Below are 14,578 nucleotides of genomic sequence, written 5' to 3' on the forward strand. Positions count from 1 at the left end.
CGGTTCCATGGTCAATGCAACCGCTCCTTCGTTATCATAGAAAATCTCCATGGGCTCCTTTATGGCAGGTACAACTCCAAGATCACCGATGAAGTTCTTTAGCCATATTGCCTCCTTTGATGCTTCGCTCGCTGCAATGTACTCTGATTCGCACGTTGAATCAGCTACGGTTTCTTGCTTGGAACTCTTCCATGTCACTGCTCCTCCATTCAGAGTAAAGACCCAGCCGGACTGCGAAAGGTAGTTGTCACTGTCGGTCTGAAAGTTGGCGTCACTATACCATCGCACCTTCAAGTCATCACCCCCTCCGAGGACTAAGAACCATTCCTTCGTTCTCCAAAGGTACTTAAGGATATTCTTCACCGCAATCCAATGGGCTCTGCCAAGATTCCCTTGATATCTGCTAACCAGGCTCAAAGCAAAGGGTACATCAGGGCGAGTACAAGTCATAGCGTACATGATTGAGCCAATTGCGGAAGCGTATGGTACTCGGCTCATTTCTGCTATTTCAGCTTCAGTACTCGGACTTTGAGTCTTACTCAACTTGGCATTACTTTGTATCGGTAATTCTCCCTTCTTCGAGTTTTCCATACTAAAACGTTTTAGTACTTTCTCTAAGTAAGTGTTCTGACTAATTCCTATTAGTCTCTTACTTCTTTCTCTTACTATCCTTATTCTCAAAATGTAAGAAGCCTTTCCGAGGTCCTTCATAGCGAAGCACTTCCCAAGCCAGGACTTAACTTCCTGCAGATTCGGGATGTCGTTTCCTATGAGTAATATGTCATCGACATATAGAACGAGGAAGCTAACTATACTCCCACTGGCTTTGACATATACACATGATTCATCTTCGCTTTGTACAAATCCAAACTCTTTGACTTTCTCATCGAAGCAAAGATTCCATCTGCGAGACGCTTGCTTAAGTCCATAAATAGACTTCTCAAGCTTACACACTCTATTCGGATGCTTCGGATCCACAAACCCCTCTGGCTAAGCCATGTAAACATCCTCAGCCAACTTCCCATTAAGGAAAGCGGTCTTGACATCCATTTGCCATATCTCATAATCATGAAATGCGGCAATCGATAGCATCACTCTAATAGATTTTATCTTCGCAACTGGTGAGACGGTCTCATAATAGTCAACTCCGGGAATTTGAGTAAAGCCCTTCGCAACCAATCGCGCTTTATATGTGTGTACGTTTCCATCCATGTCGGTCTTCTTGTTGAAGATCCACTTGCACCCAACGATCTTACGTCCAGGCACATTATCAACCAAATTCCAAACTTGGTTATCATACATGGATTAGATCTCGCTATCCATTGCCTCTTTCCATTTTACAGATCCCGGGCCTGCCATGGCTTCCTTATAGCTATTAGGTTCATCAAGATTTATTAGTGTACCATCACTAATATATGTGTCCCCTTCGGTAGTAATATGAAAACCATAAAACTGGGGTTGAACTCTATCTCTGTCGGAACGTCAAAGAGGTAAGGATTCATCAATCGGTTCAACCGGAGTTTCCTCCTCGGGTTGAGTGCCAGCGGTAGAGGTTCCTTCATCTATCGACTCTTGAATCTCTTCAAGCTCGATTTGCCTCCCACTGTCTCCTTGGCTTATGAGTTCTCGCTCTCGGAAAACTCCTCTCCTCGCAACGAAGACAACATTGTCCTTCGGTCTATAGAAGAGATATCCAAAGGATTTTTGCGGGTAGCCGATGAAAATACATCGCTCACTTCGAGGTTCGAGCTTGTCGTGAGTATCTCGTCTTACGAAAGCCTCGCAACCCCAAACCTTGATGTGTGCCAACGAGGGAGCTTTCCCTGTCCACATCTCGTGAGGTGTTTTGGTAACCTTCTTAGTAGGGACTCGGTTAAGGATATGGGCGGCAGTCTCTAAGGCATACCCCCAAAAAGAGATAGATAGTGAAGCACAACTCATCATAAAGCGAACCATATCCAATAAGGTTCGATTACGCCTTTCTGCCACACCATTCAATTGTGGTGTCCTAGGTGGCGTCAATTGTGAAACTATTCCACACTCCTTGAGATAATCGTGGAATTCAAGACTTAGGTACTCTCCTCCTCGATCGGATCGAAGCATCTTGATTTTCCTGCCCAATTGATTCTCCACTTCATTCTTGAACTCTTTGAACTTTTCAAAGGTTTCTGACTTTTGCTTGATTAAGTAGATATACCCATATCTACTATAATCATCGGTAAAAGTTACGTAGAAGCAGTTTCCATCCTTCGTGGTTGATCTAAATGGTCCACATACATCGGTATGTATTAGGTCCAGTAGACCCTCACCCCTTTCGCAAGAACCAGCGAAGGGTGACTTAGTCATCTCTCCAAGCAAACAAGACTCGCATGTGTCATCTTCCCTAAGGTCGAATGACTCCAACACTCCATCCTTTTGGAGTTGGGCTATGCGTTTCTTGTTGACATGTCCAACGCGACAATGCCACAAGGATGCCTTATCCATACTATTGGAAGAATCTATATTTAAAACATCATTTCCTAAGTTATCAACAATCATAACAGCTTCATAAATTCCATTACATGGTATAGCTTCAAAATAAAAGACACCATTTAGATAAGCTAAAATAGAACCATTCTCATTATTAAAAGAAAATCTAAAACCTTGTCTCGCATTTTGGTGGTATCTCTCCAATAAGTCTTGATGCATTTCGTACGGGTACATGTCCTCATAGGACTTTTGGAATTCGGAGTTCATGGTGGCTATCATGATGCAATGTACTTTCGTTGCATCGCGCTCATGGGTTTCAAAAGCGGTAATTTCAGCCGGAGTAGCGATTTCAGGGTTGATCTTCTCGAGCTTCTCATCGAGGACATACTCCTTATCCTCATAGCGAGCAATGGTGCGAATGTATCATATCCATTCGCTAAAGTTCGTTCCATCGAAGGTGACCTTTTGACAAAGGCTCATCAACGTGAAAGAACTAGCAGCAGCGTTCTTAGCATTCGACATCTACAAATAGAAAGGATAAAGATAGATTAGAATATGAATCCCTAATTAACACCCAATAAGAAAAATTAGGGCTAGGATCCAACAACAACATTTACATATTAGAAAAGGGATGCCGTAATCTAACATGCAAATAAATTGAAGTTAAGTGAATGACGATTCACTAATTCTCCACCATAAAACCTAACTATTAGTCCTAAATGTATTGAGAATTCCTAGGTTCGGATGAGATTCATTGAAACTATTCAATGGCATGTTTAAATCTCGATATGCCCCTCTAGTTTGTGACTGGGATACCGAGGATCACAAAGAGGGTGTGAATTACCATGCAAATTCACATGGTGCCTTCATTGTAACGATCACCTATTCGATGTGCCGGTAAACCACACATGCTCCATCGAACTATGATAAACAATGAATCACCCTTTGCCACCTTTGCTTAGAACCAATTAGTGTGCCGGTAAACCACACAGGCTCCACTAACTTCTTAGCAAGGGTGCAAAGTGTAATTTCATGGGATTGCATCAATTCACTTTTCCTAAAGTAACTAAGATTGGGAAATTTTAAAATATGTGTAGTTACTTTGTATTACTTATTATACTTTTAATGAGAGGATGGGGTTGCCCTATCCTACCCGTTCGGCTAACGACCCTCCACTGATCAAGCAAGCGGTGGGTGTGAGTGTACACCCATTAAGCGCCATTTTATAGGCCGCAACCATATACCCACCTTATAGATCGGCTTCGTGAATGAGGCCTACTAACGGTAAAACTAGCATTTTAGTTATACATATATATATATATATATATATATATATATATATATATATATATATATATATATATATATATATATTAATCTTGTAATATTATACTAGCATAGGGTTTTATTTTAAACTTTTAAAATCAAGGGTTTGAAATTTAAATTGTCTAAATTAAAACTTTTAATCACAAAACATAAATTTCAAAATTTGAGGACAAGTTTTAAAACATTTAAAACATGGAGGATCAAATAACAAATAATTTCAATTAACAATTAATTTCCTAATTATCTATATTTGATTTATTCAAGATTTCATGCAAGATAATTACCAAATTAATCAAAATAATTAATTAATTATCATATAAGGAAATTAAATATTTTATTATTTGATAAATATCTTTAATTAGATCAAGATTATGTTCATATATATCAAAAAATCAGATTAGGGTTGATCTAATATGATTAAGGAAAGTTTCCATAAGATAATCATGAAGAAATCCCGAATCTGGCCTTTCTTGACGCTTGGACTCGCCGAGTGCACCATGGTACTCACCGAGTCAGGCCTACTCGCCGAGTCCACCATGGGACTCGCCGAGTCCATGACTCAGAAACACAAAAAATCTAATTTTGCAGTTAAGAAACAAACAATCAAGCAACAATTTAATAGAAACCAAGCTAGGCTCTGATACCACTGATGGGTTTTAGCCATAAGAACTTTCCTATGTGCACATGCAAAACCCTAATGCTTAGATCTAGGCTTTCTAATTAAACATGCTTTGAATCCAAGACTTCTAATAACTAATTAGGTATAAGAACAATACTAAATCAGATCTAGAATCATACCTTTGAATCTCTTGTTTGATCTTGTTGTCTTGGAGCTCTAGAGTCACAATTGTCACTCCTCTAATGGCTTACAAACACCAAATAGCAAGGAAGATAAGTTGGGAGAGAGGAGAGGGGAGGAATTCGGCCAGGGTTTCTCTACTTTAGATCAAGTGCCGATTTGCCTTGCCCATAGGGTCTATTTATACTTGTAGACTCCTTAAGGGTTACAACTTAAACCCTAGTTGGATAATCTTCTCTTAAAGCAATCCAAATCCCTTCCTTAGATAACCTTGGACTATTTGAAGCTATCCATAGCTTCTACAATCCGTCCACTATCTATCCAATATGGATTTACAGTCTAAAGTTTAACTATCAAACAATTGACAGTTTATACCCTTTTATTCAACTAATCTCTTTAAGTCACCAAATTAATTATAATTAATTTATGACTTATATTAATCAAATAACAATATTATTATTCTTTATATTATTCTCATAATATATTAATAATATTTATACTCTCATAATAAATCATCCTGTCAAGTTGCTATGGTGAAGGCAACCCAAAAGGACCATGCACAACCGGGTCAAATACTTGCCTAATATAGTTGCAGCCTTAGACACTATTCCAACATTAAGATGCGAAGCTTGCTCACAACAAATCCCTTTATGTAACCTTGTTGTGCCTTACTAACAAATTTTAAACTACAATGTTATTCAAATTCATATGTGCATACACTATGATTTAAGTCGAAATAGCCTCATGCAAGTCCAAAACTAGATCCAATAGCTAAGTCAAATCAATTTTGGGCCTTAGCCCAAGGATTCTTGGCCCAACACCCTATTGGACCAAAACCTTTTCATTATGCCTTATTGGGATGAAAACGTTTCTTTGGGCATTATAGGGCCGAAAACTCTATTTGGGCCAAGTCATAACCAAACACCATTTATTTTGGGTCGAGAACCCTAGGTTCGATTATGCTTAAACAAAAAGAAAGAAAAGAAAAGAAGAGAAGAGATAAAGGAGTGGATTAAAAGTGTACCACCTCATTATTGTCCAACATACATCCATGCCTTGGACTACCATGTATCTATGAAGGTATCACATCATCCATCAAGAAGTCAAACAACCTCTCTCCTTCCCCTTCTTATCCTCGGCCAGAACACCCGTCAAACACACATCAAAATTTTCATTTTCCCTCACTTAGTCTGAAGAACTCCCCCCACTTCTTCCCTCAAAATATCGAGCTTCATCACCACAAAAATCTCACTCATTTCAGTCTTAAACTTCTCTCCTTCTTCCTCTAAAATTCATGTGTTCGTGTGTGTGTCATCCTCAAAAGATCACAAACTTGGTAGGCTCTTATGAAGCAAAAAGTGTTTGTTACATATTTGTCCTAAGGATCACTCCATTCACCCACCATTTTCGTGTGTAGCTCTAAGAGCATTCCCATTTTCGAGAACCACTCCAAGACACAAGGCTAGGCTTGAAAATTTCCTTCTTCTTATTTTACCACTCGAAATCAACCAAGGTGACCTTCATACCCCCCATATTTTTGTATTTTTCATGTTTTCGGGGGGGGGGGGGGGGGGATATAGAAATCAAATATTGTTTAACTGTTGGATATTTGCATGAACATGGATTTTACGTTATACATCTTCATAGAAATCATGAGAAATGTGTTTGCTAATATATATATATATATATATGTTGCATGAAATCTTGTGAATATGGGTTGTACATTCAAAATTGACAAAATTATGAGTGTTGTGCTCAAACATGTTAACTTTTGGACATATACATTTTTAAACACTTATACTTACACAAATATTAGAATATAGTAAACTTCAAGGTTTCTATATCCATTTTTGCGAACACCGTGACATGTTAGAGTCACGACAACATAATATCTTTTGTGTTACAAAACTCTTAAACTAAATTTTGGTGTATTAAACAGACTACAAAACTTGATTATTTACTAAAAATAATTTCTACTAGTAAAATAGTCGTAATATGATGTCACCATTTTAATTGTATAAAAACTTAGAGGATTAGACTATTTATACAACATATATTACAAATAGACGAGTCCATTAATGATTATTTATAAAAATTGTTATAAATATTTTAACCCAAACGATATACAAAAAAGAATTATACAACAGAAAAATTTGCGTGTCATAACCTGTCCATCATAAAGCTTTTAAAAGTACATGTTATAAGTTGTATGTCATAAAGCTGTAAAATGCGGGTCATAAAACTTCATTCATACATTTACGCTAGTAATGTCGTTTTTATTATTCAACGTGTGGAGTTAAAGTTCGTGTAAATTAGTTAATGCTCTTTTAAGACTTTTTCTTCGTCATACCTACCTAGCGTACACCATAAGTCTTGCATTATAACCAGAGTCCCCTGGAGGCAGACTGAGACCGTGTGTATAGATCTATATGGGATTGACAACCCCACACCTCCGTTGTTCGCTACAGTTAGACCGGCGTGTCTAGGGTGACAAAGGTCCCCCCCGGCTCCGACGCTTAAAGAACATCGTTTTCAGGCATATCAGTCACATTAGTATGGTCATAAGAACTCACACAGGGATTAACATTCTATTTCGGTTTACGGGTAGCTTACACTTCATTGGATTATTAAACTATAAATTATCAAATCATTTTTTGAGTATTTAGTCTTTTACACTTCTGGTCATAGGGTTTAAGACTACAGTTTTTCATGCATAAAAAATATGGGGTTTCTGGGAACAAACTCCTTACAATCGCAAACAAAAGAAAAAAAAGGTTTTTCTGAAATTATAAACTATTTTCTGTACGATATTTACTTCCATCCTGGTCTTAGGGTTTAAAACCTCAGTTCACCTTTAAGAAAATATTGCATTTTTTTGGACTTATTCATTATTACTTCACAAGGAAAAGATATAAAGGAATTACCTTCGATTTAAGTTCATACTAATGAAAATATTAGAGTTTCTGAGAACGCACTCTTTACAAATATAAACAAAAGAAAACAAAGTACATGCATGCATATATTCACGGTTTTAGAACGAGACTTACAAATCATTTTCATGGAAAATATCGGATTTTCTGAAAGTACTACGAGAACTATTCCAATCAAGTGCAAAACCATTTTTATACAAAAATGCTTATGAACTCACCAACTTTTTAGTTGACGCTTTTCAAAACGACTTGTATTCTTAGGGATCCAGTAATAGGCAATCAACTCTGCTACGAGATCAAGTGGTGCAAACTTATGAAATTTTACTTTTGTCACTTTTGTGTAACTGATGAGCAACTACAATATATAAACAATGTAAGTTTGTATTTTGAATGTATGTCACTTGTAATGCTATGTTTCATTCATATTCAATTGTTGTGGTACTATACAATGACGTCATCCACCCCCGAACATTTTCGACGTCCTAGTTCAGGGGTGTGACAGCACTTCATAGAGGAACTTGTGGAAATCATGGACAGTGAAATCAAGAGAATGAAGCAAAGTGGAATACCAATAGCGAAGGTCTGCTGAAATGCCAAGCGATGACCTGAATTCACTTGGGAACGAAATGATCAAATGAAACAGAAATACCCATAACTTTTCTGCTAGTTGCAAGAACCCGTCTAGGATGCTAATTTCGGGACAAAATTCCCTCTAACCGGGGGATGATGTGACAACTGGACAATTTCGGGTTAAGCAAGCTTTAAAATGTATCTATGTATAAGTACAACCACAATTTAACCTTGTTGCAATAAAACTTTGAAAGCCAAAAGGTAATTGTTTGTATAAGTATATATACATACTTTGAAAATAATGTTCGTAATAAACACTTAAAAGTCAAGCCAAGTCAAAATAGTTAGGACTTGATGCATGATTTATGTCATTCCTTTGAGATTTCAGTTTTGGGGACCCAAGAACATAGGATTTCGGTTGTGGTGGGCCAAGATCACAAGCCTAGGCCGAAATCACCCCTAGGCCAATAACACCCAAGATCCAAACCACTAGGACTAAAAACACAACCTGTAGAGTAATTACGACTGAAATCATATGGGGAACAAGGTGATTTCGGTCATACCTTGGCCGAAATCACCAATTTGATCCTTCCTAAGGTGATTGCGGTCGGAATCAAGTGATAAGAAGTTGACTTTATGACTTGATACTTCACCCTTTTCCCATGAAAAACAATATCCAACATATATCAACACAATTAACCAACAGTTAACCAAGAAAATATCCCATCAATTTCTACTCCTTATCTTTGGACAAGATTGTTAGGTTTTGAGCATTCTAACACTCCTAAGTGTACATGCAACCCTAAATACATTGGATCTATGTTTTCTCTATTACATATGCAAATATGAACTTTCCAAGGTATTCATCCTAACTAGCATAATAACATTGATTCATATGAATATATCAAGTTAGAATTACATACCTCTTTGATGTAGAATGTCTTCATGAAGCTTGAGTGCCTAATGCCCCAAGTGTGACACCTCAAATGGTTCACACAACACCAAATACACTTGGAATAGATTAGAGAGAAATCCACACTACATAAAAATTGGCTAGCCCTTTCACATATAATCTAGTCCTGACTTTGTTAACAATAAGATGCTTATATAGTTAGTGACAATTAGGGTAAACCCTAATTGTCATGGCTTTCCATTTCCTTGGATCCATGGGTTTAAATATACCATGGAGCATCTTATGGATTTTAGCCCAACTTGACAATCCATGAAGCATTAGCCCACTATACAAGTATGGATGATTTACACAACCAACCCATATATTTAATTAGTCTTCTTCTGATCACTTAATTAATCCTAGATTAATTCTTGATCAATAATAATTAAATAATCTTATTAATATATTAGAACTTATAATATATTAACAAACCTTAAGTGTTATTTCTCTCATTATAGTCTATCCAAATGCATGATGCCATGCAACCCAAATGGACCATGTCGGGTCGGGTCAAGTCTTACCAATTATAGTTATGACTTAGACATTAGTTCAACAGAGATCAACTCCATGAACCCCACCATTTCTAGTTTACTTCCAAATACTCCATTTTCTCTCACGAAAAATCAAGTCCAAGCTTCCAAGTTCAAAAAATATCCAAGTTTATCCTTAGAGTTTTGGTAATATTTCTTGTTAATCTTGTGTATTTATGCACTATCAGGATAGTTTCATGTTATATACACACATTATTATGTGTTACAACTCTTAGGGTAGTATCATCTTCAAAGAGTTCATCGACCACATTCAAGTGTTTAGGCTTAGAAATCTTCACATCATCTCTTCAAACAATCCACAAATCCACTCAAGGTGAGTTCATATCCCTATATTTTCGATATTTTCCATGTTTTAAGGGGGTCGGAATACAAGTCAAAATTTGTTTATCATACAAATACTTGCATGTTTCATCTTTATGTTGAAGTATAAGCCATTATTTGCATAAGATATGGTTATCACTAACTTTTATACATATATTTGTGTTATATTAGTTTTCAATTGTAAAACTAACAAAAGCAAAACATGATCTATGTTATAAAAATCATGATCAAAATTACGATTTGTAAAACTACAAGGTTTTTGGAAGCTTTTTACCAAAGTATAGCTTTTCTAATAACAAAGAGCACATTCTAGTTATCTCACCATTTTGTGGGTTACAACCAAAAATATAAATGTTTTGACCATATAAAAGTTTATACAAATAGTCTCAACAAACAAACAAGATAAACTATAATTGGTATAGTTTGGGAATTACAAAACTACACTATCATTTCAGAAGAAAGATATAATTATTTAAAGGTATAATTATTTCGTTTACAAGAAAAAGGAGTGTTCAATTCAAATAAATCGATTGATACTGGTTGTGAGACATTTGGCTTCACTGTACCTACCAGAGTACACATACTAAGACCTGCATTATAACCAGAGTCACTTGTAGGGAGAGCGTGATACTTGTTTATAGATCTATACGAGATTGACATCCCCACACCTAAACTGTTAGCTATAGTTATATCGGAAGGTCTGGGGTGACAAATGTCGTAACAGTTCCGACGGCCAAAGCACGTTGTTCAGGCCACTAGTCGTATTAGCATGGTTATAATAACTCACATAAGGTATCAACAAAACATTTGATTTACGGTGTAACATACATTTCAAGTAGTTTTATATAAAGATAAAACTTCATTACATCATTTTACAGTACAATATTACTTACATCTCTAGTCTTGGGACTTAAGACATACAGTTCATTTTTAAGAAAATATTGGATTTTCTGGAAGTATACACTATCATTTTCATGAAACAGTTACAAACCTTTTTCATACAAAATGCTTATGAACTCACCAACTTACTTGTTGACACTTTTCAAAATCACTAGTATTCTTAGGAATTCAATAGCAGGTAACCACAAGAGTTTTTGGTGGATGGGACATCATCATATCACGTCATTCATTTTTGTCACATGCATTTGATATCATGTAAACAATTTTTAAATACAATGTAAACTTTTAAATTATCAATATAATGGTTATAGGGATTTGATTCATTTATATTTAATTGTTATGATATCGTATAATGACCTCATCCACCCCCAGACGTTTCCGTAGATCCGGTTTGGGGGTGTGACATCTAACCCCTTGGGGTCCTTCCTAACATCAGCCTCCACCCTCTTGTGCCTCCAACTCGAAACCCTAACACCCTAGATTAAATCTGGACCCTTACTATGTGTTTTGAGTGCGTTTTGGAGGAAGGAGAAGTTCAAACTTGTTGATTGTAGAAGCTCAAGCTTATATATCAGAGCCTATATAGGCTTCCTTAACTCCAGAAGGTATAAAGCTTAAATCTTGATGAAGCATTTGTTAGATCTAGCTAGTTTTGGGTTTTATGGGCTTTTTGGTTACTTTTCGCATAAAATTTAGATCTTGAAAGTATGTGACCTTGTTTTGGATAAAGTTGGAAACTTTATCCATCTAAACATCATATGGATTCAGGTCTGAAGGCTAGAGACGTAGACTTAATGGATTAAGTTGAGACAGAAGTATTTTTCATCCCTTTGAGACTTAAAGACTATATCTTGGTTGTTTGGACCATCCTAATGGATAAAGTTTGGAATTTTATCCATTATGAAGCTATTAGGAGTCATAAAAATGTGATATGGGTCCCTTTCTTCCCTCCATGCACGAGTCATGATGCTTTAGTATGTGTATTAAGTTAGGATTTTGGTGTATTGACTCCTTTTAGCCATTGAAATCCATAAAGTTAGAAACTTTATAACTTTGAATGTTATTTGGGACTAGATTTAAGTTTTGGACTTGAGATCTTAATGATATAAGCACTTAACGAAGGTAAATGGAATTAGTCGAGTATGTTAGGTGTACTTGGTAGTACGTTGAGCATACCAGGATGAAGTCCCATAATCAGGAAGGGTTCTACTACACTGAGCGTAGTCACTGAATATGCTAGGTGCACTTAGTCTGTGTTGACCTCCTTTGACATTTTGACTTTTTGATTTTGACCAAGTTTGACCTAAGGGTATTTTAGGTAATTTGAATAATAGTTTGAGATTTGGGTCCCTGTTAATTGTATAAGTGACCGGTAGCAATAACTTTTGGAGCAATGATCGGTGTAACTATTCTTTCGAACTGTAAGGTGAGTCTCCTCACTGTACTTATGGGTTGAAGGCACCAATGTCGGCCCATTGGATTTTGTTGTAGGATAGTAGTGGTCTTTGTGACATTGACTGATATGTTTGTATGTGCTTGCTGTCTTTGTGACAATTACTGGTATGATTGTATGTTATATGTATAGAGTCAATCTGGGTTAGGAGTCATTATGGACTCAGGGTTGATATAGACTCGGGGTTGATACGGTCCAGACACAGCTACATGTTGTTACATGGAGTCATTATGGACTCGGGGTTGATATGGACCTGAGGGTTGATATAGACCCAACACAGCCACGTGTTGTTATATCCATATATGTGTTGTATGTGGTACTTTGGGGAAGTCACTAAGCTTTGTGCTTACAGTTTATGTTTATGGTTTTAGTTACTTCCGCTATCAAAAGGAAGGGCCCGAATTGATCGCACTACATCCTCTGGAGTTTTATTCCACGCTGAATGTTTACAAATTACTCTGATGTTTTGAAAATAATTTGACTATAATCGTTTTCTAGAACAATGAATGATTGGATTTAACTTATTTAAAATGAAATTTTTTTCTTGTTATTTTTGGGACATTACATTGAGTAGCGAGTATTGAGACCATGGTTAGCTTAATAGCTTGCAACATGGGTTAATTATCTTGGACAATGCAGGTAGTGGTTGATCTGTTGATTGGATACAGGGTTCAGTGTATGTATTTTCATATCGGATTCGTTCAAAATATATGAGATCTTTGGGTTTAGTTTTTCGGTTCCTTTCTGATCGATTGCTCATTCTGCTCCCCGTCAGCATCTACGGTTTGTTCGAAGGTTTTGAGCAGTAGAAGTTAAAGTCACATTTGGTGTGTCAACCCCCCTATTAGAGTTTTTTTAGTCGTGTACCTAAGTTTTTGGGTGTGTACCCTTGGTTGTTTGGTTGTAAGATCTTTATTTCTAGCAGGTTCAGATTTGGTGGTTGTATGTGAATAGTGAATGTTTGGATGCTACAACGACTTTATTCGACTTTTCAGGTGTGACTATAGGTCTACGTAGAGTTCAGTTTGGGATGTCATATCTACATGGTTGGCAATTAGGGACAACCCGATAAGGGTTTCGACAGCACTTTGAGTGACTTTGGAATTTTCCTCCGAGTTTGGAAGTTTATTGGATTATTTGCGCATAGGAGGGATCTGGTTAGTTTATTTAAGGTTGGGATTTTGTTTCAGTTGTTAGGAAAAGGTTTCTGTTAATGGATATGGTTCACTAATAAGTTAGATTCAATTCTAGTTCACCTTTTAGGTAAGGTTGTGATGAAGAAGGAGCACAGTTGACCTGAGAAGCGTTGTATGTTTATATGGGAAGCATGAAATTTTGACAGTTCAACAAATTTTGTCATGAGGGTGTAATTTAAGCAGGGGAGAGTTGTAACACCCATTTTCCCGATTTGATTAGTTGAAGGCTTAAAGATGTCAAAGATAAGGTTTTGTGGCAAAACCTTATGTCACGGCGCCAGTAGGTTGCTGACCACGGCATGGCCACATCATCAAAATGAAGAGCACATTTGAACATTGACCACGACGTAGTCAAGTATTCACCACGACATGGAGACGGAAGCTTCCTAAACCCTAGATTTTAGGCTTTAGGCCCTATTTAAGCAACATGTTGGTTAGAGTTTCACCTCATTTCAGCCTCCCTCTCCCCAAAAGCAAATCCTAATCCCTCTTTGAGTGTTTAGTGAGAATCTTGGCATTTTGGTGGAAGGATCAAGGTGTTGTGGTACAAGAAAGTTAGATCCAATGATTGTGCAACTCATTATTCAGTCCTAGACCTTGGTAGGCATTCAAGACTCTACCTGTATGTTTCATTTCCTTAGGATCTAAAAAATCAGCAAGTTTCCTAGTGTTTTGTAACTCTTGAAAGGTTGGAATTTATAAAGTTGGCAACTTTATCATTTTCCGGGGTCTCTAGTGCATCATATGTTTCAAATATGAAGTGAATCACTTGTTTGATGCCATGCATGAAGGTTTGACTATGTTTTCTCCATTTTGACCTAAGTTTGGGGAAGGACATGTATGTCCATAAAGTTATGATTTTTATGGTTCTTCATGATGAAACGAAACTTTCTGGAAAGTACTAGAAATGGTCTTAAAGGATTAGGCACTTAATGAAGAAAAAACTTTTTGACCGAAACCACAACATAACTAAAGAAGTCCCAAAATGTGGTTGTGCGATGCAATGCGTCTATTTTGTCGGGACTTGGCCATAGCGCAGCCAAGGTCTCGCTATGGTGGTCGTTGACTCCTATTGATTTTTACAAGTTTGACTTTTAGTCAAACCTTGGTA

The sequence above is a fragment of the Lactuca sativa genome, chromosome 8 (assembly GCF_002870075.4).
Source record: "Lactuca sativa cultivar Salinas chromosome 8, Lsat_Salinas_v11, whole genome shotgun sequence".
NCBI classification, from domain to species: Eukaryota; Viridiplantae; Streptophyta; class Magnoliopsida; order Asterales; family Asteraceae; genus Lactuca; species Lactuca sativa.